Genomic DNA, 26,403 nt, shown 5'->3' on the forward strand with positions numbered 1-26,403 from the left:
ACCGTGAAAGTGAATTATCACTTTCCACCAAAATGACGGTCAAATTATGAGTCGATGTCTCAATGTTCTACTGAGCTGCACATAGCATTGGTGGTATAGTTGTGATCATAGTTGCCTTCCAAGCAGTTGACTCGGGTTTGATTCCCGGCCAATGCAGAGCCTGAGGATTCTTTTTTAGGGGCTGGATGTCATTTCAAGTGTATTACATTTGAATCATTATCCTTGTACTTGGAAGTCAGAATTGCTCCTACATTCTGCAGGTTATCTAAATAATAAATGTTTGTGCGACGTTGAACCAACAAGTGCATATCAAAATAGATTTGCAGTCCTATCGCCAAACCATTCAGCCACCTTGTCCTGCGCCCAAGAGGTGATAGTCGGCATTCCGACAAGATCTGCCTGTCTGAGATTGTTCAAGATCTGCAAAAGGCTCATCCGGGATTTGAACCCGGGACCTCTCGCACCCTAAGCGAGAATCATACCCCTAGACCAACGAGCCTTACGCAAAAAGTTATTTTTTTGCTTTCTGCAGCAATGACAGTGAAGATATCGATGACGTGTCCATGGTGCTTGGAACGATTGAACATCATGTGAGTGTTTTGTGCTTTACTTGTGAGCATAACAGTCTTCCAAAATCTTGACTGCTTCAGTTCAAATCTTCTGTAGTTCATCTGCTGTGTCTTTCACATTCTGTCTTGTTCAGTCGCGACAGCAAAATGATGACGAGTTTTTACAAATTAATAAAGTGCAAATGAGATCAATTCATTTTTTTAAAACAAATGAAAAATAAGACTTCCAAAAGAATGGAACTCATTTATTTTGAGTCAAATGAGACCATGAGACAATACCTATAATCGTCTTCTCACAAAAATCTCTAGCTTCCGAACGTTTGACCTACAATTCATATGACCACTCTCTGGAATGAGGAGACCCTCACGAACATGGTGGTATTCTCAATTTTTCTCTACATCCCCCACAAGTGTCAGGAGACTCGTCTGAAGTCACAACCGTCTATGTTGCCAAGTTCTGTTTGTAGAATCCAAAATCTTGGGCTACAAACTAATGTGACCCCACTTGTCGCAATGTTCTCCGTTTTGCCCTACGTTCCCAACAAGTGTCACGGGACTAATCTGAAGGTAACCTGTAGTGATTAAAATGATAGATTTTTCAACCAGGGACCTCTCGCAACCTAAGCCATAATCATACACCTAAACCGTGAAAGTGAATTATCACTTTCCACCAAAATGACGGTCAAATTATGAGTCGATGTCTCAATGTTGCTACTGAGCTGCACATAGCATTGGTGGTATAGTGGTGAGCATAGCTTGCCTTCCAAGCAGTTGACTCGGGTTTGATTCCCGGCCAATGCAGAGCCTGAGAATTCATTTGTTTTAGGGGCTGGATGTCATTTCAAGTGTATTACATTTGAATCATTATCCTTGTACTTGGAAGTCAGAATTGCTCCTACATTCTGCAGGTTATCTAAAATAATAAATGTTGTGCGACGTTGAACCAACAAGTGCATATCAAAATAGATTTGCAGTCCTATCGCCAAAACCATTCAGCCACCTTGTCCTGCGCCCAAGAGGTGATAGTCGGCATTCCGACAAGATCTGCCTGTCTGAGATTGTTCAAGGATCTGCAAAAGGGCTCATCCGGGATTTGAACCCGGACCTCTCGCACCCTAAGCGAGAATCATACCCCTAGACCAACGAGCCTTACGCAAAAAGTTATTTTTTTGCTTTCTGCAGCAATGACAGTGAAGATATCGATTGACGTGTCCATGGTGCTTGGAACGATTGAACATCATGTGAGTGTTTTGTGCTTTACTTGTGAGCATAACAGTCTTCCAAATCTTGACCATGCTTCAGTTCAAATCTTCTGTAGTTCATCTGCTGTGTCTTTCACATTCTGTCTTGTTCAGTCGCGACAGCAAAATGATGACGAGTTTTTACAAATTAATAAAGTGCAAAATGAGATCAATTCATTTTTTTAAAAACAATGAAAAATAACTTCCAAAAAGATGGAACTCATTTATTTTGAGTCAAATGAGACCATGAGACAATACCTATAATCGGTCTTCTCACAAAAACATCTCTAGCTTCCGAACCGTTTGACCTACAAATTCATATGACCACTCTCTGGAATGAGGAGACCCTCACGAACATGGTGGTATTCTCATTTTTCTCTACATCCCCCACAAGTGTCAGAGACTCGTCTGAAGTCACAACCGTCTATGTTGCCAAGTTCTGTTTGTAGAATCCAAAATCTTGGGCTACAAACTAATGTGACCCCACTTGTCGCAATGTTCTCCGTTTTGCCCTACGTTCCCAACAAGTGTCACGGGACTAATCTGAAGGTAACCTGTAGTGATTAAATGATAGATTTTTCAACCAGGGACCTCTCGCAACCTAAGCCATAATCATACACCTAAACCGTGAAAGTGAATTATCACTTTCCACCAAAATGACGGTCAAATTATGAGTCGATGTCTCAATGTTGCTACTGAGCTGCACATAGCATTGGTGGTATAGTGGTGAGCATAGTTGCCTTCCAAGCAGTTGACTCGGGTTTGATTCCCGGCCAATGCAGAGCCTGAGGAATTCATTTGTTTTAGGGGCTGGATGTCATTTCAAGTGTATTACATTTGAATCATTATCCTTGTACTTGGAAGTCAGAATTGCTCCTACATTCTGCAGGTTATCTAAAATAATAAATGTTGTGCGACGTTGAACCAACAAGTGCATATCAAAATAGATTTGCAGTCCTATCGCCAAAACCATTCAGCCACCTTGTCCTGCGCCCAAGAGGTGATAGTCGGCATTCCGACAAGATCTGCCTGTCTGAGATTGTTCAAGGATCTGCAAAGGGCTCATCCGGGATTTGAACCCGGGACCTCTCGCACCCTAAGCGAGAATCATACCCCTAGACCAACGAGCCTTACGCAAAAAGTTATTTTTTTGCTTTCTGCAGCAATGACAGTGAAGATATCGATTGACGTGTCCATGGTGCTTGGAACGATTGAACATCATGTGAGTGTTTTGTGCTTTACTTGTGAGCATAACAGTCTTCCAAATCTTGACCATGCTTCAGTTCAAATCTTCTGTAGTTCATCTGCTGTGTCTTTCACATTCTGTCTTGTTCAGTCGCGACAGCAAAATGTGACGAGTTTTTTACAAATTAATAAAGTGCAAAATGAGATCAATTCATTTTTTTTAAAACAAATGAAAAAATAAGACTTCCAAAAGAATGGAACTCATTTATTTTGAGTCAAATGAGACCATGAGACAATACCTATAATCGGTCTTCTCCACAAACATCTCTAGCTTCCGAACCGTTTGACCTACAAATTCATATGACCACTCTCTGGAATGAGGAGACCCTCACGAACATGGTGGTATTCTCAATTTTTCTCTACATCCCCCACAAGTGTCAGGAGACTCGTCTGAAGTCACAACCGTCTATGTTGCCAAGTTCTGTTTGTAGAATCCAAAATCTTGGGCTACAAACTAATGTGACCCCACTTGTCGCAATGTTCTCCGTTTTGCCCTACGTTCCCAACAAGTGTCACGGACTAATCTGAAGGTAACCTGTAGTGATTAAAATGATAGATTTTTCAACCAGGGACCTCTCGCAACCTAAGCCATAATCATACACCTAAACCGTGAAAGTGAATTATCACTTTCCACCAAAATGACGGTCAAATTATGAGTCGATGTCTCAATGTTGCTACTGAGCTGCACATAGCATTGGTGGTATAGTGGTGAGCATAGTTGCCTTCCAAGCAGTTGACTCGGGTTTGATTCCCGGCCAATGCAGAGCCTGAGGATTCATTTGTTTTAGGGGCTGGATGTCATTTCAAGTGTATTACATTTGAATCATTATCCTTGTACTTGGAAGTCAGAATTGCTCCTACATTCTGCAGGTTATCTAAAATAATAAATGTTGTGCGACGTTGAACCAACAAGTGCATATCAAAATAGATTTGCAGTCCTATCGCCAAAACCATTCAGCCACCTTGTCCTGCGCCCAAGAGGTGATAGTCGGCATTCCGACAAGATCTGCCTGTCTGAGATTGTTCAAGGATCTGCAAAAGGGCTCATCCGGGATTTGAACCCGGGACCTCTCGCACCCTAAGCGAGAATCATACCCCTAGACCAACGAGCCTTACGCAAAAAGTTATTTTTTTGCTTTCTGCAGCAATGACAGTGAAGATATCGATTGACGTGTCCATGGTGCTTGGAACGATTGAACATCATGTGAGTGTTTTGTGCTTTACTTGTGAGCATAACAGTCTTCCAAAATCTTGACCATGCTTCAGTTCAAATCTTCTGTAGTTCATCTGCTGTGTCTTTCACATTCTGTCTTGTTCAGTCGCGACAGCAAAATGATGACGAGTTTTTTACAAATTAATAAAGTGCAAAATGAGATCAATTCATTTTTTTAAAAACAATGAAAAAATAAGACTTCCAAAAGAATGGAACTCATTTATTTTGAGTCAAATGAGACCATGAGACAATACCTATAATCGGTCTTCTCACAAAAACATCTCTAGCTTCCGAACCGTTTGACCTACAATTCATATGACCACTCTCTGGAATGAGGAGACCCTCACGAACATGGTGGTATTCTCAATTTTTCTCTACATCCCCCACAAGTGTCAGGAGACTCGTCTGAAGTCACAACCGTCTATGTTGCCAAGTTCTGTTTGTAGAATCCAAAATCTTGGGCTACAAACTAATGTGACCCCACTTGTCGCAATGTTCTCCGTTTTGCCCTACGTTCCCAACAAGTGTCACGGGACTAATCTGAAGGTAACCTGTAGTGATTAAAATGATAGATTTTTCAACCAGGGACCTCTCGCAACCTAAGCCATAATCATACACCTAAACCGTGAAAGTGAATTATCACTTTCCACCAAAATGACGGTCAAATTATGAGTCGATGTCTCAATGTTGCTACTGAGCTGCACATAGCATTGGTGGTATATGGTGAGCATAGTTGCCTTCCAAGCAGTTGACTCGGGTTTGATTCCCGGCCAATGCAGAGCCTGAGGAATTCATTTGTTTTAGGGGCTGGATGTCATTTCAAGTGTATTACATTTGAATCATTATCCTTGTACTTGGAAGTCAGAATTGCTCCTACATTCTGCAGGTTATCTAAATAATAAATGTTGTGCGACGTTGAACCAACAAGTGCATATCAAAATAGATTTGCAGTCCTATCGCCAAAACCATTCAGCCACCTTGTCCTGCGCCCAAGAGGTGATAGTCGGCATTCCGACAAGATCTGCCTGTCTGAGATTGTTCAAGGATCTGCAAAAGGGCTCATCCGGGATTTGAACCCGGGACCTCTCGCACCCTAAGCGAGAATCATACCCTAGACCAACGAGCCTTACGCAAAAAGTTATTTTTTTGCTTTCTGCAGCAATGACAGTGAAGATATCGATTGACGTGTCCATGGTGCTTGGAACGATTGAACATCATGTGAGTGTTTTGTGCTTTACTTGTGAGCATAACAGTCTTCCAAAATCTTGACCATGCTTCAGTTCAAATCTTCTGTAGTTCATCTGCTGTGTCTTTCACATTCTGTCTTGTTCAGTCGCGACAGCAAAATGATGACGAGTTTTTACAAATTAATAAAGTGCAAAATGAGATCAATTCATTTTTTTAAAAACAATGAAAAATAAGACTTCCAAAGAATGGAACTCATTTATTTTGAGTCAAATGAGACCATGAGACAATACCTATAATCGGTCTTCTCACAAAAACATCTCTAGCTTCCGAACCGTTTGACCTACAAATTCATATGACCACTCTCTGGAATGAGGAGACCCTCACGAACATGGTGGTATTCTCAATTTTTCTCTACATCCCCCACAAGTGTCAGGAGACTCGTCTGAAGTCACAACCGTCTATGTTGCCAAGTTCTGTTTGTAGAATCCAAAATCTTGGGCTACAAACTAATGTGACCCCACTTGTCGCAATGTTCTCCGTTTTGCCCTACGTTCCCAACAAGTGTCACGGGACTAATCTGAAGGTAACCTGTAGTGATTAAAATGATAGATTTTTCAACCAGGGACCTCTCGCAACCTAAGCCATAATCATACACCTAAACCGTGAAAGTGAATTATCACTTTCCACCAAAATGACGGTCAAATTATGAGTCGATGTCTCAATGTTGCTACTGAGCTGCACATAGCATTGGTGGTATAGTGGTGAGCATAGTTGCCTTCCAAGCAGTTGACTCGGTTTGATTCCCGGCCAATGCAGAGCCTGAGGAATTCATTTGTTTTAGGGGCTGGATGTCATTTCAAGTGTATTACATTTGAATCATTATCCTTGTACTTGGAAGTCAGAATTGCTCCTACATTCTGCAGGTTATCTAAAATAATAAATGTTGTGCGACGTTGAACCACAAGTGCATATCAAAATAGATTTGCAGTCCTATCGCCAAAACCATTCAGCCACCTTGTCCTGCGCCCAAGAGGTGATAGTCGGCATTCCGACAAGATCTGCCTGTCTGAGATTGTTCAAGGATCTGCAAAAGGGCTCATCCGGGATTTGAACCCGGACCTCTCGCACCCTAAGCGAGAATCATACCCCTAGACCAACGAGCCTTACGCAAAAAGTTATTTTTTTGCTTTCTGCAGCAATGACAGTGAAGATATCGATTGACGTGTCCATGGTGCTTGGAACGATTGAACATCATGTGAGTGTTTTGTGCTTTACTTGTGAGCATAACAGTCTTCCAAAATCTTGACCATGCTTCAGTTCAAATCTTCTGTAGTTCATCTGCTGTGTCTTTCACATTCTGTCTTGTTCAGTCGCGACAGCAAAATGATGACGAGTTTTTTACAAATTAATAAAGTGCAAAATGAGATCAATTCATTTTTTTAAAAACAAATGAAAAATAAGACTTCCAAAAGAATGGAACTCATTTATTTTGAGTCAAATGAGACCATGAGACAATACCTATAATCGGTCTTCTCACAAAAACATCTCTAGCTTCCGAACCGTTTGACCTACAAATTCATATGACCACTCTCTGGAATGAGGAGACCCTCACGAACATGGTGGTATTCTCAATTTTTCTCTACATCCCCCACAAGTGTCAGGAGACTCGTCTGAAGTCACAACCGTCTATGTTGCCAAGTTCTGTTTGTAGAATCCAAAATCTTGGGCTACAAACTAATGTGACCCCACTTGTCGCAATGTTCTCCGTTTTGCCCTACGTTCCCAACAAGTGTCACGGGACTAATCTGAAGGTAACCTGTAGTGATTAAAATGATAGATTTTTCAACCAGGGACCTCTCGCAACCTAAGCCATAATCATACACCTAAACCGTGAAAGTGAATTATCACTTTCCACCAAAATGACGGTCAAATTATGAGTCGATGTCTCAATGTTGCTACTGAGCTGCACATAGCATTGGTGGTATAGTGGTGAGCATAGTTGCCTTCCAAGCAGTTGACTCGGGTTTGATTCCCGGCCAATGCAGAGCCTGAGGAATTCATTTGTTTTAGGGGCTGGATGTCATTTCAAGTGTATTACATTTGAATCATTATCCTTGTACTTGGAAGTCAGAATTGCTCCTACATTCTGCAGGTTATCTAAAATAATAATGTTGTGCGACGTTGAACCAACAAGTGCATATCAAAATAGATTTGCAGTCCTATCGCCAAAACCATTCAGCCACCTTGTCCTGCGCCCAAGAGGTGATAGTCGGCATTCCGACAAGATCTGCCTGTCTGAGATTGTTCAAGGATCTGCAAAAGGGCTCATCCGGGATTTGAACCCGGACCTCTCGCACCCTAAGCGAGAATCATACCCCTAGACCAACGAGCCTTACGCAAAAAGTTATTTTTTTGCTTTCTGCAGCAATGACAGTGAAGATATCGATTGACGTGTCCATGGTGCTTGGAACGATTGAACATCATGTGAGTGTTTTGTGCTTTACTTGTGAGCATAACAGTCTTCCAAAATCTTGACCATGCTTCAGTTCAAATCTTCTGTAGTTCATCTGCTGTGTCTTTCACATTCTGTCTTGTTCAGTCGCGACAGCAAATGATGACGAGTTTTTTACAAATTAATAAAGTGCAAAATGAGATCAATTCATTTTTTTAAAACAAATGAAAAAATAAGACTTCCAAAGAATGGAACTCATTTATTTTGAGTCAAATGAGACCATGAGACAATACCTATAATCGGTCTTCTCCACAAACATCTCTAGCTTCCGAACCGTTTGACCTACAAATTCATATGACCACTCTCTGGAATGAGGAGACCCTCACGAACATGGTGGTATTCTCAATTTTTCTCTACATCCCCCACAAGTGTCAGGAGACTCGTCTGAAGTCACAACCGTCTATGTTGCCAAGTTCTGTTTGTAGAATCCAAATCTTGGGCTACAAACTAATGTGACCCCACTTGTCGCAATGTTCTCCGTTTTGCCCTACGTTCCCAACAAGTGTCACGGGACTAATCTGAAGGTAACCTGTAGTGATTAAAATGATAGATTTTTCAACCAGGGACCTCTCGCAACCTAAGCCATAATCATACACCTAAACCGTGAAAGTGAATTATCACTTTCCACCAAAATGACGGTCAAATTATGAGTCGATGTCTCAATGTTGCTACTGAGCTGCACATAGCATTGGTGGTATAGTGGTGAGCATAGTTGCCTTCCAAGCAGTTGACTCGGGTTTGATTCCCGGCCAATGCAGAGCCTGAGGAATTCATTTGTTTTAGGGGCTGGATGTCATTTCAAGTGTATTACATTTGAATCATTATCCTTGTACTTGGAAGTCAGAATTGCTCCTACATTCTGCAGGTTATCTAAAATAATAAATGTTGTGCGACGTTGAACCAACAAGTGCATATCAAATAGATTTGCAGTCCTATCGCCAAAACCATTCAGCCACCTTGTCCTGCGCCCAAGGTGATAGTCGGCATTCCGACAAGATCTGCCTGTCTGAGATTGTTCAAGGATCTGCAAAAGGGCTCATCCGGGATTTGAACCCGGGACCTCTCGCACCCTAAGCGAGAATCATACCCCTAGACCAACGAGCCTTACGCAAAAAGTTATTTTTTTGCTTTCTGCAGCAATGACAGTGAAGATATCGATTGACGTGTCCATGGTGCTTGGAACGATTGAACATCATGTGAGTGTTTTGTGCTTTACTTGTGAGCATAACAGTCTTCCAAAATCTTGACCATGCTTCAGTTCAAATCTTCTGTAGTTCATCTGCTGTGTCTTTCACATTCTGTCTTGTTCAGTCGCGACAGCAAAATGATGACGAGTTTTTACAAATTAATAAAGTGCAAAATGAGATCAATTCATTTTTTTAAAACAAATGAAAAATAAGACTTCCAAAAGAATGGAACTCATTTATTTTGAGTCAAATGAGACCATGAGACAATACCTATAATCGGTCTTCTCACAAAAACATCTCTAGCTTCCGAACCGTTTGACCTACAAATTCATATGACCACTCTCTGGAATGAGGAGACCCTCACGAACATGGTGGTATTCTCAATTTTTCTCTACATCCCCCACAAGTGTCAGGAGACTCGTCTGAAGTCACAACCGTCTATGTTGCCAAGTTCTGTTTGTAGAATCCAAAATCTTGGGCTACAAACTAATGTGACCCCACTTGTCGCAATGTTCTCCGTTTTGCCCTACGTTCCCAACAAGTGTCACGGGACTAATCTGAAGGTAACCTGTAGTGATTAAAATGATAGATTTTTCAACCAGGGACCTCTCGCAACCTAAGCCATAATCATACACCTAAACCGTGAAAGTGAATTATCACTTTCCACCAAAATGACGGTCAAATTATGAGTCGATGTCTCAATGTTGCTACTGAGCTGCACATAGCATTGGTGGTATAGTGGTGAGCATAGTTGCCTTCCAAGCAGTTGACTCGGGTTTGATTCCCGGCCAATGCAGAGCCTGAGGAATTCATTTGTTTTAGGGGCTGGATGTCATTTCAAGTGTATTACATTTGAATCATTATCCTTGTACTTGGAAGTCAGAATTGCTCCTACATTCTGCAGGTTATCTAAAATAATAAATGTTGTGCGACGTTGAACCAACAAGTGCATATCAAAATAGATTTGCAGTCCTATCGCCAAAACCATTCAGCCACCTTGTCCTGCGCCCAAGAGGTGATAGTCGGCATTCCGACAAGATCTGCCTGTCTGAGATTGTTCAAGGATCTGCAAAAGGGCTCATCCGGGATTTGAACCCGGGACCTCTCGCACCCTAAGCGAGAATCATACCCCTAGACCAACGAGCCTTACGCAAAAAGTTATTTTTTTGCTTTCTGCAGCAATGACAGTGAAGATATCGATTGACGTGTCCATGGTGCTTGGAACGATTGAACATCATGTGAGTGTTTTGTGCTTTACTTGTGAGCATAACAGTCTTCCAAAATCTTGACCATGCTTCAGTTCAAATCTTCTGTAGTTCATCTGCTGTGTCTTTCACATTCTGTCTTGTTCAGTCGCGACAGCAAAATGATGACGAGTTTTTACAAATTAATAAAGTGCAAAATGAGATCAATTCATTTTTTTAAAACAAATGAAAAAATAAGACTTCCAAAAGAATGGAACTCATTTATTTTGAGTCAAATGAGACCATGAGACAATACCTATAATCGGTCTTCTCACAAAAACATCTCTAGCTTCCGAACCGTTTGACCTACAAATTCATATGACCACTCTCTGGAATGAGGAGACCCTCACGAACATGGTGGTATTCTCAATTTTTCTCTACATCCCCCACAAGTGTCAGGAGACTCGTCTGAAGTCACAACCGTCTATGTTGCCAAGTTCTGTTTGTAGAATCCAAAATCTTGGGCTACAAACTAATGTGACCCCACTTGTCGCAATGTTCTCCGTTTTGCCCTACGTTCCCAACAAGTGTCACGGGACTAATCTGAAGGTAACCTGTAGTGATTAAAATGATAGATTTTTCAACCAGGGACCTCTCGCAACCTAAGCCATAATCATACACCTAAACCGTGAAAGTGAATTATCACTTTCCACCAAAATGACGGTCAAATTATGAGTCGATGTCTCAATGTTGCTACTGAGCTGCACATAGCATTGGTGGTATAGTGGTGAGCATAGTTGCCTTCCAAGCAGTTGACTCGGGTTTGATTCCCGGCCAATGCAGAGCCTGAGGAATTCATTTGTTTTAGGGGCTGGATGTCATTTCAAGTGTATTACATTTGAATCATTATCCTTGTACTTGGAAGTCAGAATTGCTCCTACATTCTGCAGGTTATCTAAAATAATAAATGTTGTGCGACGTTGAACCAACAAGTGCATATCAAAATAGATTTGCAGTCCTATCGCCAAAACCATTCAGCCACCTTGTCCTGCGCCCAAGAGGTGATAGTCGGCATTCCGACAAGATCTGCCTGTCTGAGATTGTTCAAGGATCTGCAAAAGGGCTCATCCGGGATTTGAACCCGGGACCTCTCGCACCCTAAGCGAGAATCATACCCCTAGACCAACGAGCCTTACGCAAAAAGTTATTTTTTTGCTTTCTGCAGCAATGACAGTGAAGATATCGATTGACGTGTCCATGGTGCTTGGAACGATTGAACATCATGTGAGTGTTTTGTGCTTTACTTGTGAGCATAACAGTCTTCCAAAATCTTGACCATGCTTCAGTTCAAATCTTCTGTAGTTCATCTGCTGTGTCTTTCACATTCTGTCTTGTTCAGTCGCGACAGCAAAATGATGACGAGTTTTTACAAATTAATAAAGTGCAAAATGAGATCAATTCATTTTTTTTAAAACAAATGAAAAATAAGACTTCCAAAAGAATGGAACTCATTTATTTTGAGTCAAATGAGACCATGAGACAATACCTATAATCGGTCTTCTCACAAAACATCTCTAGCTTCCGAACCGTTTGACCTACAAATTCATATGACCACTCTCTGGAATGAGGAGACCCTCACGAACATGGTGGTATTCTCAATTTTTCTCTACATCCCCCACAAGTGTCAGGAGACTCGTCTGAAGTCACAACCGTCTATGTTGCCAAGTTCTGTTTGTAGAATCCAAAATCTTGGGCTACAAACTAATGTGACCCCACTTGTCGCAATGTTCTCCGTTTTGCCCTACGTTCCCAACAAGTGTCACGGGACTAATCTGAAGGTAACCTGTAGTGATTAAAATGATAGATTTTTCAACCAGGGACCTCTCGCAACCTAAGCCATAATCATACACCTAAACCGTGAAAGTGAATTATCACTTTCCACCAAAATGACGGTCAAATTATGAGTCGATGTCTCAATGTTGCTACTGAGCTGCACATAGCATTGGTGGTATAGTGGTGAGCATAGTTGCCTTCCAAGCAGTTGACTCGGGTTTGATTCCCGGCCAATGCAGAGCCTGAGGAATTCATTTGTTTTAGGGGCTGGATGTCATTTCAAGTGTATTACATTTGAATCATTATCCTTGTACTTGGAAGTCAGAATTGCTCCTACATTCTGCAGGTTATCTAAATAATAAATGTTGTGCGACGTTGAACCAACAAGTGCATATCAAAATAGATTTGCAGTCCTATCGCCAAAACCATTCAGCCACCTTGTCCTGCGCCCAAGAGGTGATAGTCGGCATTCCGACAAGATCTGCCTGTCTGAGATTGTTCAAGGATCTGCAAAAGGGCTCATCCGGGATTTGAACCCGGGACCTCTCGCACCCTAAGCGAGAATCATACCCCTAGACCAACGAGCCTTACGCAAAAAGTTATTTTTTTGCTTTCTGCAGCAATGACAGTGAAGATATCGATTGACGTGTCCATGGTGCTTGGAACGATTGAACATCATGTGAGTGTTTTGTGCTTTACTTGTGAGCATAACAGTCTTCCAAAATCTTGACCATGCTTCAGTTCAAATCTTCTGTAGTTCATCTGCTGTGTCTTTCACATTCTGTCTTGTTCAGTCGCGACAGCAAAATGATGACGAGTTTTTACAAATTAATAAAGTGCAAAATGAGATCAATTCATTTTTTTAAAAACAAATGAAAAAATAAGACTTCCAAAAGAATGGAACTCATTTATTTTGAGTCAAATGAGACCATGAGACAATACCTATAATCGGTCTTCTCACAAAACATCTCTAGCTTCCGAACCGTTTGACCTACAAATTCATATGACCACTCTCTGGAATGAGGAGACCCTCACGAACATGGTGGTATTCTCAATTTTTCTCTACATCCCCCACAAGTGTCAGGAGACTCGTCTGAAGTCACAACCGTCTATGTTGCCAAGTTCTGTTTGTAGAATCCAAAATCTTGGGCTACAAACTAATGTGACCCCACTTGTCGCAATGTTCTCCGTTTTGCCCTACGTTCCCAACAAGTGTCACGGGACTAATCTGAAGGTAACCTGTAGTGATTAAAATGATAGATTTTTCAACCAGGGACCTCTCGCAACCTAAGCCATAATCATACACCTAAACCGTGAAAGTGAATTATCACTTTCCACCAAAATGACGGTCAAATTATGAGTCGATGTCTCAATGTTGCTACTGAGCTGCACATAGCATTGGTGGTATAGTGGTGAGCATAGTTGCCTTCCAAGCAGTTGACTCGGGTTTGATTCCCGGCCAATGCAGAGCCTGAGGAATTCATTTGTTTTAGGGGCTGGATGTCATTTCAAGTGTATTACATTTGAATCATTATCCTTGTACTTGGAAGTCAGAATTGCTCCTACATTCTGCAGGTTATCTAAAATAATAAATGTTGTGCGACGTTGAACCAACAAGTGCATATCAAAATAGATTTGCAGTCCTATCGCCAAAACCATTCAGCCACCTTGTCCTGCGCCCAAGAGGTGATAGTCGGCATTCCGACAAGATCTGCCTGTCTGAGATTGTTCAAGGATCTGCAAAAGGGCTCATCCGGGATTTGAACCCGGACCTCTCGCACCCTAAGCGAGAATCATACCCCTAGACCAACGAGCCTTACGCAAAAAGTTATTTTTTTGCTTTCTGCAGCAATGACAGTGAAGATATCGATTGACGTGTCCATGGTGCTTGGAACGATTGAACATCATGTGAGTGTTTTGTGCTTTACTTGTGAGCATAACAGTCTTCCAAAATCTTGACCATGCTTCAGTTCAAATCTTCTGTAGTTCATCTGCTGTGTCTTTCACATTCTGTCTTGTTCAGTCGCGACAGCAAAATGATGACGAGTTTTTACAAATTAATAAAGTGCAAAATGAGATCAATTCATTTTTTTAAAAACAAATGAAAAAATAAGACTTCCAAAAGAATGGAACTCATTTATTTTGAGTCAAATGAGACCATGAGACAATACCTATAATCGGTCTTCTCACAAAAACATCTCTAGCTTCCGAACCGTTTGACCTACAAATTCATATGACCACTCTCTGGAATGAGGAGACCCTCACGAACATGGTGGTATTCTCAATTTTTCTCTACATCCCCCACAAGTGTCAGGAGACTCGTCTGAAGTCACAACCGTCTATGTTGCCAAGTTCTGTTTGTAGAATCCAAAATCTTGGGCTACAAACTAATGTGACCCCACTTGTCGCAATGTTCTCCGTTTTGCCCTACGTTCCCAACAAGTGTCACGGGACTAATCTGAAGGTAACCTGTAGTGATTAAAATGATAGATTTTTCAACCAGGGACCTCTCGCAACCTAAGCCATAATCATACACCTAAACCGTGAAAGTGAATTATCACTTTCCACCAAAATGACGGTCAAATTATGAGTCGATGTCTCAATGTTGCTACTGAGCTGCACATAGCATTGGTGGTATAGTGGTGAGCATAGTTGCCTTCCAAGCAGTTGACTCGGGTTTGATTCCCGGCCAATGCAGAGCCTGAGGAATTCATTTGTTTTAGGGGCTGGATGTCATTTCAAGTGTATTACATTTGAATCATTATCCTTGTACTTGGAAGTCAGAATTGCTCCTACATTCTGCAGGTTATCTAAAATAATAAATGTTGTGCGACGTTGAACCAACAAGTGCATATCAAAATAGATTTGCAGTCCTATCGCCAAAACCATTCAGCCACCTTGTCCTGCGCCCAAGAGGTGATAGTCGGCATTCCGACAAGATCTGCCTGTCTGAGATTGTTCAAGGATCTGCAAAAGGGCTCATCCGGGATTTGAACCCGGGACCTCTCGCACCCTAAGCGAGAATCATACCCCTAGACCAACGAGCCTTACGCAAAAAGTTATTTTTTTGCTTTCTGCAGCAATGACAGTGAAGATATCGATTGACGTGTCCATGGTGCTTGGAACGATTGAACATCATGTGAGTGTTTTGTGCTTTACTTGTGAGCATAACAGTCTTCCAAAATCTTGACCATGCTTCAGTTCAAATCTTCTGTAGTTCATCTGCTGTGTCTTTCACATTCTGTCTTGTTCAGTCGCGACAGCAAAATGATGACGAGTTTTTACAAATTAATAAAGTGCAAAATGAGATCAATTCATTTTTTTAAAAACAAATGAAAAATAAGACTTCCAAAAGAATGGAACTCATTTATTTTGAGTCAAATGAGACCATGAGACAATACCTATAATCGGTCTTCTCACAAAAACATCTCTAGCTTCCGAACCGTTTGACCTACAAATTCATATGACCACTCTCTGGAATGAGGAGACCCTCACGAACATGGTGGTATTCTCAATTTTTCTCTACATCCCCCACAAGTGTCAGGAGACTCGTCTGAAGTCACAACCGTCTATGTTGCCAAGTTCTGTTTGTAGAATCCAAAATCTTGGGCTACAAACTAATGTGACCCCACTTGTCGCAATGTTCTCCGTTTTGCCCTACGTTCCCAACAAGTGTCACGGGACTAATCTGAAGGTAACCTGTAGTGATTAAAATGATAGATTTTTCAACCAGGGACCTCTCGCAACCTAAGCCATAATCATACACCTAAACCGTGAAAGTGAATTATCACTTTCCACCAAAATGACGGTCAAATTATGAGTCGATGTCTCAATGTTGCTACTGAGCTGCACATAGCATTGGTGGTATAGTGGTGAGCATAGTTGCCTTCCAAGCAGTTGACTCGGGTTTGATTCCCGGCCAATGCAGAGCCTGAGGAATTCATTTGTTTTAGGGGCTGGATGTCATTTCAAGTGTATTACATTTGAATCATTATCCTTGTACTTGGAAGTCAGAATTGCTCCTACATTCTGCAGGTTATCTAAAATAATAAATGTTGTGCGACGTTGAACCAACAAGTGCATATCAAAATAGATTTGCAGTCCTATCGCCAAAACCATTCAGCCACCTTGTCCTGCGCCCAAGAGGTGATAGTCGGCATTCCGACAAGATCTGCCTGTCTGAGATTGTTCAAGGATCTGCAAAAGGGCTCATCCGGGATTTGAACCCGGGACCTCTCGCACCCTAAGCGAGAATCATACCCCTAGACCAACGAGCCTTACGCAAAAAGTTATTTTTTTGCTTTCTGCAGCAATGACAGTGAAGATATCGATTGACGTGTCCATGGTGCTTGGAACGATTGAACATCATGTGAGTGTTTTGTGCTTTACTTGTGAGCATAACAGTCTTCCAAAATCTTGACCATGCTTCAGTTCAAATCTTCTGTAGTTCATCTGCTGTGTCTTTCACATTCTGTCTTGTTCAGTCGCGACAGCAAAATGATGACGAGTTTTTACAAATTAATAAAGTGCAAAATGAGATCAATTCATTTTTTTAAAAACAAATGAAAAAATAAGACTTCCAAAAGAATGGAACTCATTTATTTTGAGTCAAATGAGACCATGAGACAATACCTATAATCGGTCTTCTCACAAAAACATCTCTAGCTTCCGAACCGTTTGACCTACAAATTCATATGACCACTCTCTGGAATGAGGAGACCCTCACGAACATGGTGGTATTCTCAATTTTTCTCTACATCCCCCACAAGTGTCAGGAGACTCGTCTGAAGTCACAACCGTCTATGTTGCCAAGTTCTGTTTGTAGAATCCAAAATCTTGGGCTACAAACTAATGTGACCCCACTTGTCGCAATGTTCTCCGTTTTGCCCTACGTTCCCAACAAGTGTCACGGGACTAATCTGAAGGTAACCTGTAGTGATTAAAATGATAGATTTTTCAACCAGGGACCTCTCGCAACCTAAGCCATAATCATACACCTAAACCGTGAAAGTGAATTATCACTTTCCACCAAAATGACGGTCAAATTATGAGTCGATGTCTCAATGTTGCTACTGAGCTGCACATAGCATTGGTGGTATAGTGGTGAGCATAGTTGCCTTCCAAGCAGTTGACTCGGGTTTGATTCCCGGCCAATGCAGAGCCTGAGGAATTCATTTGTTTTAGGGGCTGGATGTCATTTCAAGTGTATTACATTTGAATCATTATCCTTGTACTTGGAAGTCAGAATTGCTCCTACATTCTGCAGGTTATCTAAAATAATAAATGTTGTGCGACGTTGAACCAACAAGTGCATATCAAAATAGATTTGCAGTCCTATCGCCAAAACCATTCAGCCACCTTGTCCTGCGCCCAAGAGGTGATAGTCGGCATTCCGACAAGATCTGCCTGTCTGAGATTGTTCAAGGATCTGCAAAAGGGCTCATCCGGGATTTGAACCCGGGACCTCTCGCACCCTAAGCGAGAATCATACCCCTAGACCAACGAGCCTTACGCAAAAAGTTATTTTTTTGCTTTCTGCAGCAATGACAGTGAAGATATCGATTGACGTGTCCATGGTGCTTGGAACGATTGAACATCATGTGAGTGTTTTGTGCTTTACTTGTGAGCATAACAGTCTTCCAAAATCTTGACCATGCTTCAGTTCAAATCTTCTGTAGTTCATCTGCTGTGTCTTTCACATTCTGTCTTGTTCAGTCGCGACAGCAAAATGATGACGAGTTTTTTACAAATTAATAAAGTGCAAAATGAGATCAATTCATTTTTTTAAAACAAATGAAAAAATAAGACTTCCAAAAGAATGGAACTCATTTATTTTGAGTCAAATGAGACCATGAGACAATACCTATAATCGGTCTTCTCACAAAAACATCTCTAGCTTCCGAACCGTTTGACCTACAAATTCATATGACCACTCTCTGGAATGAGGAGACCCTCACGAACATGGTGGTATTCTCAATTTTTCTCTACATCCCCCACAAGTGTCAGGAGACTCGTCTGAAGTCACAACCGTCTATGTTGCCAAGTTCTGTTTGTAGAATCCAAAATCTTGGGCTACAAACTAATGTGACCCCACTTGTCGCAATGTTCTCCGTTTTGCCCTACGTTCCCAACAAGTGTCACGGGACTAATCTGAAGGTAACCTGTAGTGATTAAAATGATAGATTTTTCAACCAGGGACCTCTCGCAACCTAAGCCATAATCATACACCTAAACCGTGAAAGTGAATTATCACTTTCCACCAAAATGACGGTCAAATTATGAGTCGATGTCTCAATGTTGCTACTGAGCTGCACATAGCATTGGTGGTATAGTGGTGAGCATAGTTGCCTTCCAAGCAGTTGACTCGGGTTTGATTCCCGGCCAATGCAGAGCCTGAGGAATTCATTTGTTTTAGGGGCTGGATGTCATTTCAAGTGTATTACATTTGAATCATTATCCTTGTACTTGGAAGTCAGAATTGCTCCTACATTCTGCAGGTTATCTAAAATAATAAATGTTGTGCGACGTTGAACCAACAAGTGCATATCAAAATAGATTTGCAGTCCTATCGCCAAAACCATTCAGCCACCTTGTCCTGCGCCCAAGAGGTGATAGTCGGCATTCCGACAAGATCTGCCTGTCTGAGATTGTTCAAGGATCTGCAAAAGGGCTCATCCGGGATTTGAACCCGGGACCTCTCGCACCCTAAGCGAGAATCATACCCCTAGACCAACGAGCCTTACGCAAAAAGTTATTTTTTTGCTTTCTGCAGCAATGACAGTGAAGATATCGATTGACGTGTCCATGGTGCTTGGAACGATTGAACATCATGTGAGTGTTTTGTGCTTTACTTGTGAGCATAACAGTCTTCCAAAATCTTGACCATGCTTCAGTTCAAATCTTCTGTAGTTCATCTGCTGTGTCTTTCACATTCTGTCTTGTTCAGTCGCGACAGCAAAATGATGACGAGTTTTTACAAATTAATAAAGTGCAAAATGAGATCAATTCATTTTTTTAAAAACAAATGAAAAAATAAGACTTCCAAAAGAATGGAACTCATTTATTTTGAGTCAAATGAGACCATGAGACAATACCTATAATCGGTCTTCTCACAAAAACATCTCTAGCTTCCGAACCGTTTGACCTACAAATTCATATGACCACTCTCTGGAATGAGGAGACCCTCACGAACATGGTGGTATTCTCAATTTTTCTCTACATCCCCCACAAGTGTCAGGAGACTCGTCTGAAGTCACAACCGTCTATGTTGCCAAGTTCTGTTTGTAGAATCCAAAATCTTGGGCTACAAACTAATGTGACCCCACTTGTCGCAATGTTCTCCGTTTTGCCCTACGTTCCCAACAAGTGTCACGGGACTAATCTGAAGGTAACCTGTAGTGATTAAAATGATAGATTTTTCAACCAGGGACCTCTCGCAACCTAAGCCATAATCATACACCTAAACCGTGAAAGTGAATTATCACTTTCCACCAAAATGACGGTCAAATTATGAGTCGATGTCTCAATGTTGCTACTGAGCTGCACATAGCATTGGTGGTATAGTGGTGAGCATAGTTGCCTTCCAAGCAGTTGACTCGGGTTTGATTCCCGCCAATGCAGAGCCTGAGGAATTCATTTGTTTTAGGGGCTGGATGTCATTTCAAGTGTATTACATTTGAATCATTATCCTTGTACTTGGAAGTCAGAATTGCTCCTACATTCTGCAGGTTATCTAAAATAATAAATGTTGTGCGACGTTGAACCAACAAGTGCATATCAAAATAGATTTGCAGTCCTATCGCCAAAACCATTCAGCCACCTTGTCCTGCGCCCAAGAGGTGATAGTCGGCATTCCGACAAGATCTGCCTGTCTGAGATTGTTCAAGGATCTGCAAAAGGGCTCATCCGGGATTTGAACCCGGGACCTCTCGCACCCTAAGCGAGAATCATACCCCTAGACCAACGAGCCTTACGCAAAAAGTTATTTTTTTGCTTTCTGCAGCAATGACAGTGAAGATATCGATTGACGTGTCCATGGTGCTTGGAACGATTGAACATCATGTGAGTGTTTTGTGCTTTACTTGTGAGCATAACAGTCTTCCAAAATCTTGACCATGCTTCAGTTCAAATCTTCTGTAGTTCATCTGCTGTGTCTTTCACATTCTGTCTTGTTCAGTCGCGACAGCAAAATGATGACGAGTTTTTACAAATTAATAAAGTGCAAAATGAGATCAATTCATTTTTTTAAAAACAAATGAAAAAATAAGACTTCCAAAAGAATGGAACTCATTTATTTTGAGTCAAATGAGACCATGAGACAATACCTATAATCGGTCTTCTCACAAAAACATCTCTAGCTTCCGAACCGTTTGACCTACAAATTCATATGACCACTCTCTGGAATGAGGAGACCCTCACGAACATGGTGGTATTCTCAATTTTTCTCTACATCCCCCACAAGTGTCAGGAGACTCGTCTGAAGTCACAACCGTCTATGTTGCCAAGTTCTGTTTGTAGAATCCAAAATCTTGGGCTACAAACTAATGTGACCCCACTTGTCGCAATGTTCTCCGTTTTGCCCTACGTTCCCAACAAGTGTCACGGGACTAATCTGAAGGTAACCTGTAGTGATTAAAATGATAGATTTTTCAACCAGGGACCTCTCGCAACCTAAGCCATAATCATACACCTAAACCGTGAAAGTGAATTATCACTTTCCACCAAAATGACGGTCAAATTATGAGTCGATGTCTCAATGTTGCTACTGAGCTGCACATAGCATTGGTGGTATAGTGGTGAGCATAGTTGCCTTCCAAGCAGTTGACTCGGGTTTGATTCCCGGCCAATGCAGAGCCTGAGGAATTCATTTGTTTTAGGGGCTGGATGTCATTTCAAGTGTATTACATTTGAATCATTATCCTTGTACTTGGAAGTCAGAATTGCTCCTACATTCTGCAGGTTATCTAAAATAATAAATGTTGTGCGACGTTGAACCAACAAGTGCATATCAAAATAGATTTGCAGTCCTATCGCCAAAACCATTCAGCCACCTTGTCCTGCGCCCAAGAGGTGATAGTCGGCATTCCGACAAGATCTGCCTGTCTGAGATTGTTCAAGGATCTGCAAAAGGGCTCATCCGGGATTTGAACCCGGGACCTCTCGCACCCTAAGCGAGAATCATACCCCTAGACCAACGAGCCTTACGCAAAAAGTTATTTTTTTGCTTTCTGCAGCAATGACAGTGAAGATATCGATTGACGTGTCCATGGTGCTTGGAACGATTGAACATCATGTGAGTGTTTTGTGCTTTACTTGTGAGCATAACAGTCTTCCAAAATCTTGACCATGCTTCAGTTCAAATCTTCTGTAGTTCATCTGCTGTGTCTTTCACATTCTGTCTTGTTCAGTCGCGACAGCAAAATGATGACGAGTTTTTACAAATTAATAAAGTGCAAAATGAGATCAATTCATTTTTTTAAAAACAAATGAAAAAATAAGACTTCCAAAAGAATGGAACTCATTTATTTTGAGTCAAATGAGACCATGAGACAATACCTATAATCGGTCTTCTCACAAAAACATCTCTAGCTTCCGAACCGTTTGACCTACAAATTCATATGACCACTCTCTGGAATGAGGAGACCCTCACGAACATGGTGGTATTCTCAATTTTTCTCTACATCCCCCACAAGTGTCAGGAGACTCGTCTGAAGTCACAACCGTCTATGTTGCCAAGTTCTGTTTGTAGAATCCAAAATCTTGGGCTACAAACTAATGTGACCCCACTTGTCGCAATGTTCTCCGTTTTGCCCTACGTTCCCAACAAGTGTCACGGGACTAATCTGAAGGTAACCTGTAGTGATTAAAATGATAGATTTTTCAACCAGGGACCTCTCGCAACCTAAGCCATAATCATACACCTAAACCGTGAAAGTGAATTATCACTTTCCACCAAAATGACGGTCAAATTATGAGTCGATGTCTCAATGTTGCTACTGAGCTGCACATAGCATTGGTGGTATAGTGGTGAGCATAGTTGCCTTCCAAGCAGTTGACTCGGGTTTGATTCCCGGCCAATGCAGAGCCTGAGGAATTCATTTGTTTTAGGGGCTGGATGTCATTTCAAGTGTATTACATTTGAATCATTATCCTTGTACTTGGAAGTCAGAATTGCTCCTACATTCTGCAGGTTATCTAAAATAATAAATGTTGTGCGACGTTGAACCAACAAGTGCATATCAAAATAGATTTGCAGTCCTATCGCCAAAACCATTCAGCCACCTTGTCCTGCGCCCAAGAGGTGATAGTCGGCATTCCGACAAGATCTGCCTGTCTGAGATTGTTCAAGGATCTGCAAAAGGGCTCATCCGGGATTTGAACCCGGGACCTCTCGCACCCTAAGCGAGAATCATACCCCTAGACCAACGAGCCTTACGCAAAAAGTTATTTTTTTGCTTTCTGCAGCAATGACAGTGAAGATATCGATTGACGTGTCCATGGTGCTTGGAACGATTGAACATCATGTGAGTGTTTTGTGCTTTACTTGTGAGCATAACAGTCTTCCAAAATCTTGACCATGCTTCAGTTCAAATCTTCTGTAGTTCATCTGCTGTGTCTTTCACATTCTGTCTTGTTCAGTCGCGACAGCAAAATGATGACGAGTTTTTACAAATTAATAAAGTGCAAAATGAGATCAATTCATTTTTTTAAAAACAAATGAAAAAATAAGACTTCCAAAAGAATGGAACTCATTTATTTTGAGTCAAATGAGACCATGAGACAATACCTATAATCGGTCTTCTCACAAAAACATCTCTAGCTTCCGAACCGTTTGACCTACAAATTCATATGACCACTCTCTGGAATGAGGAGACCCTCACGAACATGGTGGTATTCTCAATTTTTCTCTACATCCCCCACAAGTGTCAGGAGACTCGTCTGAAGTCACAACCGTCTATGTTGCCAAGTTCTGTTTGTAGAATCCAAAATCTTGGGCTACAAACTAATGTGACCCCACTTGTCGCAATGTTCTCCGTTTTGCCCTACGTTCCCAACAAGTGTCACGGGACTAATCTGAAGGTAACCTGTAGTGATTAAAATGATAGATTTTTCAACCAGGGACCTCTCGCAACCTAAGCCATAATCATACACCTAAACCGTGAAAGTGAATTATCACTTTCCACCAAAATGACGGTCAAATTATGAGTCGATGTCTCAATGTTGCTACTGAGCTGCACATAGCATTGGTGGTATAGTGGTGAGCATAGTTGCCTTCCAAGCAGTTGACTCGGGTTTGATTCCCGGCCAATGCAGAGCCTGAGGAATTCATTTGTTTTAGGGGCTGGATGTCATTTCAAGTGTATTACATTTGAATCATTATCCTTGTACTTGGAAGTCAGAATTGCTCCTACATTCTGCAGGTTATCTAAAATAATAAATGTTGTGCGACGTTGAACCAACAAGTGCATATCAAAATAGATTTGCAGTCCTATCGCCAAAACCATTCAGCCACCTTGTCCTGCGCCCAAGAGGTGATAGTCGGCATTCCGACAAGATCTGCCTGTCTGAGATTGTTCAAGGATCTGCAAAAGGGCTCATCCGGGATTTGAACCCGGGACCTCTCGCACCCTAAGCGAGAATCATACCCCTAGACCAACGAGCCTTACGCAAAAAGTTATTTTTTTGCTTTCTGCAGCAATGACAGTGAAGATATCGATTGACGTGTCCATGGTGCTTGGAACGATTGAACATCATGTGAGTGTTTTGTGCTTTACTTGTGAGCATAACAGTCTTCCAAAATCTTGACCATGCTTCAGTTCAAATCTTCTGTAGTTCATCTGCTGTGTCTTTCACATTCTGTCTTGTTCAGTCGCGACAGCAAAATGATGACGAGTTTTTACAAATTAATAAAGTGCAAAATGAGATCAATTCATTTTTTTAAAAACAAATGAAAAAATAAGACTTCCAAAAGAATGGAACTCATTTATTTTGAGTCAAATGAGACCATGAGACAATACCTATAATCGGTCTTCTCACAAAAACATCTCTAGCTTCCGAACCGTTTGACCTACAAATTCATATGACCACTCTCTGGAATGAGGAGACCCTCACGAACATGGTGGTATTCTCAATTTTTCTCTACATCCCCCACAAGTGTCAGGAGACTCGTCTGAAGTCACAACCGTCTATGTTGCCAAGTTCTGTTTGTAGAATCCAAAATCTTGGGCTACAAACTAATGTGACCCCACTTGTCGCAATGTTCTCCGTTTTGCCCTACGTTCCCAACAAGTGTCACGGGACTAATCTGAAGGTAACCTGTAGTGATTAAAATGATAGATTTTTCAACCAGGGACCTCTCGCAACCTAAGCCATAATCATACACCTAAACCGTGAAAGTGAATTATCACTTTCCACCAAAATGACGGTCAAATTATGAGTCGATGTCTCAATGTTGCTACTGAGCTGCACATAGCATTGGTGGTATAGTGGTGAGCATAGTTGCCTTCCAAGCAGTTGACTCGGGTTTGATTCCCGGCCAATGCAGAGCCTGAGGAATTCATTTGTTTTAGGGGCTGGATGTCATTTCAAGTGTATTACATTTGAATCATTATCCTTGTACTTGGAAGTCAGAATTGCTCCTACATTCTGCAGGTTATCTAAAATAATAAATGTTGTGCGACGTTGAACCAACAAGTGCATATCAAAATAGATTTGCAGTCCTATCGCCAAAACCATTCAGCCACCTTGTCCTGCGCCCAAGAGGTGATAGTCGGCATTCCGACAAGATCTGCCTGTCTGAGATTGTTCAAGGATCTGCAAAAGGGCTCATCCGGGATTTGAACCCGGGACCTCTCGCACCCTAAGCGAGAATCATACCCCTAGACCAACGAGCCTTACGCAAAAAGTTATTTTTTTGCTTTCTGCAGCAATGACAGTGAAGATATCGATTGACGTGTCCATGGTGCTTGGAACGATTGAACATCATGTGAGTGTTTTGTGCTTTACTTGTGAGCATAACAGTCTTCCAAAATCTTGACCATGCTTCAGTTCAAATCTTCTGTAGTTCATCTGCTGTGTCTTTCACATTCTGTCTTGTTCAGTCGCGACAGCAAAATGATGACGAGTTTTTACAAATTAATAAAGTGCAAAATGAGATCAATTCATTTTTTTAAAAACAAATGAAAAAATAAGACTTCCAAAAGAATGGAACTCATTTATTTTGAGTCAAATGAGACCATGAGACAATACCTATAATCGGTCTTCTCACAAAAACATCTCTAGCTTCCGAACCGTTTGACCTACAAATTCATATGACCACTCTCTGGAATGAGGAGACCCTCACGAACATGGTGGTATTCTCAATTTTTCTCTACATCCCCCACAAGTGTCAGGAGACTCGTCTGAAGTCACAACCGTCTATGTTGCCAAGTTCTGTTTGTAGAATCCAAAATCTTGGGCTACAAACTAATGTGACCCCACTTGTCGCAATGTTCTCCGTTTTGCCCTACGTTCCCAACAAGTGTCACGGGACTAATCTGAAGGTAACCTGTAGTGATTAAAATGATAGATTTTTCAACCAGGGACCTCTCGCAACCTAAGCCATAATCATACACCTAAACCGTGAAAGTGAATTATCACTTTCCACCAAAATGACGGTCAAATTATGAGTCGATGTCTCAATGTTGCTACTGAGCTGCACATAGCATTGGTGGTATAGTGGTGAGCATAGTTGCCTTCCAAGCAGTTGACTCGGGTTTGATTCCCGGCCAATGCAGAGCCTGAGGAATTCATTTGTTTTAGGGGCTGGATGTCATTTCAAGTGTATTACATTTGAATCATTATCCTTGTACTTGGAAGTCAGAATTGCTCCTACATTCTGCAGGTTATCTAAAATAATAAATGTTGTGCGACGTTGAACCAACAAGTGCATATCAAAATAGATTTGCAGTCCTATCGCCAAAACCATTCAGCCACCTTGTCCTGCGCCCAAGAGGTGATAGTCGGCATTCCGACAAGATCTGCCTGTCTGAGATTGTTCAAGGATCTGCAAAAGGGCTCATCCGGGATTTGAACCCGGGACCTCTCGCACCCTAAGCGAGAATCATACCCCTAGACCAACGAGCCTTACGCAAAAAGTTATTTTTTTGCTTTCTGCAGCAATGACAGTGAAGATATCGATTGACGTGTCCATGGTGCTTGGAACGATTGAACATCATGTGAGTGTTTTGTGC

General features: G+C 41.6%; 21 non-coding genes across 21 annotated transcripts; all 21 read right to left on the reverse strand.

Moving 5' to 3' along the window:
• Positions 1 to 427: 427 nt before the first annotated feature.
• On the reverse strand, positions 428 to 499 carry trnap-agg. Its single transcript has one exon. It is a non-coding gene; the product is annotated as a tRNA-Pro (tRNA).
• A 1,148-nt stretch (positions 500 to 1,647) lies between these two features.
• Positions 1,648 to 1,718, reverse strand: trnap-agg. Its single transcript has one exon. It is a non-coding gene; the product is annotated as a tRNA-Pro (tRNA).
• A 1,150-nt stretch (positions 1,719 to 2,868) lies between these two features.
• Positions 2,869 to 2,940, reverse strand: trnap-agg. The gene has a single exon. It is a non-coding gene; the product is annotated as a tRNA-Pro (tRNA).
• Positions 2,941 to 4,095: 1,155 nt separating this feature from the next.
• trnap-agg lies at positions 4,096 to 4,167 on the reverse strand. Its single transcript has one exon. It is a non-coding gene; the product is annotated as a tRNA-Pro (tRNA).
• Positions 4,168 to 6,548: 2,381 nt separating this feature from the next.
• On the reverse strand, positions 6,549 to 6,619 carry trnap-agg. Its single transcript has one exon. It is a non-coding gene; the product is annotated as a tRNA-Pro (tRNA).
• A 1,158-nt stretch (positions 6,620 to 7,777) lies between these two features.
• trnap-agg lies at positions 7,778 to 7,848 on the reverse strand. Its single transcript has one exon. It is a non-coding gene; the product is annotated as a tRNA-Pro (tRNA).
• A 1,152-nt stretch (positions 7,849 to 9,000) lies between these two features.
• On the reverse strand, positions 9,001 to 9,072 carry trnap-agg. The gene has a single exon. It is a non-coding gene; the product is annotated as a tRNA-Pro (tRNA).
• Positions 9,073 to 10,229: 1,157 nt separating this feature from the next.
• Positions 10,230 to 10,301, reverse strand: trnap-agg. The gene has a single exon. It is a non-coding gene; the product is annotated as a tRNA-Pro (tRNA).
• Positions 10,302 to 11,459: 1,158 nt separating this feature from the next.
• Positions 11,460 to 11,531, reverse strand: trnap-agg. The gene has a single exon. It is a non-coding gene; the product is annotated as a tRNA-Pro (tRNA).
• A 1,156-nt stretch (positions 11,532 to 12,687) lies between these two features.
• trnap-agg lies at positions 12,688 to 12,759 on the reverse strand. Its single transcript has one exon. It is a non-coding gene; the product is annotated as a tRNA-Pro (tRNA).
• A 1,158-nt stretch (positions 12,760 to 13,917) lies between these two features.
• trnap-agg lies at positions 13,918 to 13,988 on the reverse strand. Its single transcript has one exon. It is a non-coding gene; the product is annotated as a tRNA-Pro (tRNA).
• A 1,159-nt stretch (positions 13,989 to 15,147) lies between these two features.
• Positions 15,148 to 15,219, reverse strand: trnap-agg. Its single transcript has one exon. It is a non-coding gene; the product is annotated as a tRNA-Pro (tRNA).
• Positions 15,220 to 16,377: 1,158 nt separating this feature from the next.
• trnap-agg lies at positions 16,378 to 16,449 on the reverse strand. The gene has a single exon. It is a non-coding gene; the product is annotated as a tRNA-Pro (tRNA).
• Positions 16,450 to 17,608: 1,159 nt separating this feature from the next.
• Positions 17,609 to 17,680, reverse strand: trnap-agg. Its single transcript has one exon. It is a non-coding gene; the product is annotated as a tRNA-Pro (tRNA).
• A 1,159-nt stretch (positions 17,681 to 18,839) lies between these two features.
• On the reverse strand, positions 18,840 to 18,911 carry trnap-agg. Its single transcript has one exon. It is a non-coding gene; the product is annotated as a tRNA-Pro (tRNA).
• Positions 18,912 to 20,069: 1,158 nt separating this feature from the next.
• On the reverse strand, positions 20,070 to 20,141 carry trnap-agg. Its single transcript has one exon. It is a non-coding gene; the product is annotated as a tRNA-Pro (tRNA).
• A 1,159-nt stretch (positions 20,142 to 21,300) lies between these two features.
• On the reverse strand, positions 21,301 to 21,372 carry trnap-agg. The gene has a single exon. It is a non-coding gene; the product is annotated as a tRNA-Pro (tRNA).
• Positions 21,373 to 22,531: 1,159 nt separating this feature from the next.
• Positions 22,532 to 22,603, reverse strand: trnap-agg. Its single transcript has one exon. It is a non-coding gene; the product is annotated as a tRNA-Pro (tRNA).
• A 1,159-nt stretch (positions 22,604 to 23,762) lies between these two features.
• Positions 23,763 to 23,834, reverse strand: trnap-agg. Its single transcript has one exon. It is a non-coding gene; the product is annotated as a tRNA-Pro (tRNA).
• A 1,159-nt stretch (positions 23,835 to 24,993) lies between these two features.
• trnap-agg lies at positions 24,994 to 25,065 on the reverse strand. Its single transcript has one exon. It is a non-coding gene; the product is annotated as a tRNA-Pro (tRNA).
• Positions 25,066 to 26,224: 1,159 nt separating this feature from the next.
• Positions 26,225 to 26,296, reverse strand: trnap-agg. The gene has a single exon. It is a non-coding gene; the product is annotated as a tRNA-Pro (tRNA).
• Between the last annotated feature and the right edge of the window lie 107 nt (positions 26,297 to 26,403).

The sequence above is a fragment of the Oncorhynchus mykiss genome, unplaced genomic scaffold (assembly GCF_013265735.2).
Source record: "Oncorhynchus mykiss isolate Arlee unplaced genomic scaffold, USDA_OmykA_1.1 un_scaffold_533, whole genome shotgun sequence".
Classification (NCBI taxonomy): domain Eukaryota; kingdom Metazoa; phylum Chordata; class Actinopteri; order Salmoniformes; family Salmonidae; genus Oncorhynchus; species Oncorhynchus mykiss.